The sequence below is a fragment of the Castor canadensis genome, chromosome 8, assembly GCF_047511655.1.
Source record: "Castor canadensis chromosome 8, mCasCan1.hap1v2, whole genome shotgun sequence".
Classification (NCBI taxonomy): Eukaryota; Metazoa; Chordata; class Mammalia; order Rodentia; family Castoridae; genus Castor; species Castor canadensis.
The window spans coordinates 85,282,030-85,285,514 of record NC_133393.1 but is presented as its reverse complement, the minus strand read 5'-3'; the positions used below and the strand labels follow the sequence as shown (position 1 = coordinate 85,285,514).

The 3,485-nt window shown below is 39.7% G+C and overlaps 1 pseudogene; it reads left to right on the top strand.

Moving 5' to 3' along the window:
* Positions 1–671: 671 nt before the first annotated feature.
* Positions 672–1,603, top strand: LOC141425504 (olfactory receptor 8S1-like; annotated as a pseudogene).
* The last annotated feature ends 1,882 nt before the right edge of the window (positions 1,604–3,485 follow it).

The following is a 3,485-nucleotide window of genomic DNA, read 5'->3' as shown; positions in this document are numbered from 1 at the left end:
GGCAACCACATTATAGCACATTTCTTTCATCTACTTGCTTTCAACTATTCTTTCTTTAAAGTTTATTCTTTTAACATTTAAAAATTATTTGAAAAGTAGCATGCCCTAAGACATTGAAGGTGGGAGGGAAGTAAATCAACATTTGATCAGTAGGTTCTTTGCCTTCCTACCTCCCAAAGAAACTGTCTTCCACTTACCTCAATTTTTGTCAATATTTATACCACCACCACCAAAATATTTTTTAAAATCTCTATCTCAATCCCTATCCTTCCTCCTTGATTAGTCAGTCAACTATTCCCACTCCAGTGGTTCTTCAGAATTAAGTCCAGTCTCTTGAATCCATCATATTTTCACTCCCCATCCATGTTATTCATGTCCTCAATTCTCTTCAGAAGAACATAAGTTCTAAAATAAAACAAAACAACAGAACACCAATAGCCTGTATCAGAAAGGGAAGAATGATCTATGTGGGGTGGTGAGCTGATCTAATGACAGATATATGCACTTAAAATGTCAGTTGTCATGATGTCTACATTAATAGCCCATGAAATATGAATTCCAAGGTCATCAAAAAATAATTTCTGAAGAAGAAAAGTAAAGCACAGAATAAATTGGGCACATAAAAGTAATTTTTTTTCCTTTCCACATTGCAAGGAAAGGTCCACCATACAATGATGAGAAACTTTAGTGCTATCTCTGAGTTCATTCTCCTTGGGCTATCTACTGATGCTCAGGCCAAGCTATACTCTTTGTGCTGTTCCTTGTGGTTTACCTACTGACTCTGACAGGGAATTTCATGATGCTGCTGGTGAGGATAGCTGATGCTCATCTCCATTAACCCATGTACTTCTTCCTGGGCCACTTCTCTTTCTTGGATCTTTGGTATTCATCCATCTCTGTGCCCAAGATGCTGGAAAACCTCATGTCTAAGACAAAAACAATTCCTGTGGAGGGCTGCTTGACCCAGGCCTTCTTTGTGTTTGCCACTGGGGGCACCGAGGCCTGCCTGCTTGCAGTCATGGCCTATGACCGCTATGCTGCCATTTGCCACCCTCTGTTCTATAGTCAGATGATGAACAATTGACTCTGTGAAGGGCTTGTGTGGGGTTCCTGGAGCCTGGCTTTCCTAAATGCACTCATCAACACCCTTCTAGCTGTGAATTTGGACTTCTATGAGTACAGAACCATTCACCACTACACTTGTGAGGTTCCTTCTCTCTTCCTTCTCACCTGCTCTAATGTCTCCACCAATATCACTGTCATGCTCTGGTCTTTTGTCATACATGCCTTTGGAACCTTTCTCCTGATTTTATCCTCCTATAGCTGCATTGTCTCCACCATCCTGAGTATCGGCTCCACCACAGGCAGAAGCAAGACCTTCTCTACCTGCTCCTCTCACCTGACTGTAGTGGTCTTGTATTTTGGCTCAGCATGCTTTTGCTATCTCTTGCCAGCCTCAGGTTCTCCCTGGGAGTTGATCTTTTCTTTGCAATATAGTGTGATCACTCCTATGCTCAATCCCCTTATCTACAGCCTGAAGAACAAGGAGGTAAAGACAGCTATAAGAAAAATGGTTGGAAAATATTGCCAGTGTTGTAAGTAGTTGATTGTAGATACAGGATGAAGAGGAAACTTGAGAGAACTGAAGTTAAGATACTGAGTGTTAAACATAAATGCCATTAAAGTCTGAAGCTATACAAAAATGTTGGATTTTCCTGAGTAATGCAATTTTCCTAAGTTGCTTTAAGGTTAATTCTGCTGGAAGACAAAGCATTGAATCAGCTGATTCTTTTTTTTTTTTTTCATGAAATTACTTTAATGCCTGTTGATCTATTATTTACTTTGTAGTGGACATTTCTTGGTTTGCTGCACTGAATGCTTTCTTTTAATATAGGATCCAATCCTCTTTTGACAAAATTTCGCTGTCCCATTTAATATTCTTTAGTAGCCCTGACAATCAGTATCCTACTGTCAACAATAACAAGAGTGATCATGGGACCTGGTGGGTTGGTTATTCTATTACATTTCCCTTACACAGTGATTGACCCAGGGGTGTTTTATGCCAACACATGAAAGTCCATGTGTTGGGGGAATATTTTGACAGACAAGAAGCCAAGCAACACTCGGAGGAGTGGAGAACTCAGATTTTATTTTACTCCAGTGGGCTCAGGTGTATACTGTGTCTGAGACCCAAACAAAGGATTCACAGGATATTTAAAAGGCAGTGCAGGGCATCAGGTTACAAGGAATGTGTTCTCCCATCAATTAGGGGCTAGTAGTGAGCTAGAGACATAAAGTTGTTTAGATAAGGCCAGCAGGGGAGAACTGCTTTGGAAAGTTTATTTACAAGTGGAGACAAGGGTTGAGGGAGTGGCTTGAGTGGTAGAGTGCCCACCTAGCAAGCAAGAGGCCCTGAGTTCAAACCCCAGACTACCACTGTACAAGTGGAGACAAAAGAAAGTGGGAATGAGTGTTTATCTCTGCATGGTGCCCTTTACCTTGATCCTGAACTTTTTGCATAGCACTAATGGGCAATTCCTCATGCTTTACAGCCCTGTCTGAGGTTACAGCTTTTAATTGGCAGCTTACCATGTTTTACAACCCTATTTCAAGGCTATCTTTCTCTTCACCTGAAAGTCCAAACTGATTATCAGGATTGTTTGCTGTGACTTCTTTTTAGTTCATTGTATTTCCCTTCCACATTATCACACATCCTTTTCTTAAATTATTTTCTTAATTTGCTTATGCAAGTCAGAGTCAGTTTCTATAGCTTGGAATAAAATAAAATATTTTAATATTTAATTTCTATTAATTTCTCTTGAAATTAATAGAGATTGCAAAATAGGCAATGACTTTATGGAAGTGTGAGAGTTATTAAAATTCACTATTATGCTAGAATGAAACTTAAAAAGAAAAATACATGTAATTAGATTCTCTAATTAAAGAATATATTATGGAATGGGAAAGCATATCTTTATTTCATCACCTACAACCCCCTAAGGTTATGAGCACACTGAGAAGGATTAATATTATTAACCAATTTATAGATAACAAGCTTAAGTCACCAAATTCTAGTCTTAGTGACAAGAAAAAAACCTCAACGTCTCTCATTTTCATGATGAAAAATTATCTTATAGGGCTGATATGATCCACAAATAATACAGATTATTGAGTCCATTGTGGGTAGTGGATTAAAGCCTATGAGAACTGGACACAAGCAAGGTGAGATGCAGTTAACTGCTTTTACCTGTAGGCTGAGATAGGCACAGCCCCCGGCCACCAAACAGGGAAGGGCAGAACAGCTGCCTCTCCTAAGGTGTGTTCAGAGAATCAGGAACACAGGTTTCTCCTATTACAATGTCACGCCCCTCCCCGCGGTTCCACCCTGTTTGCTGCTATAAAAGACCCCTGAAGGAGGAGGAGGGTTTTTTGCCTTTTGAGACTTTACTTTGGGCTTTTGGACTTTTGCTTGGCTTTTTGCTTTG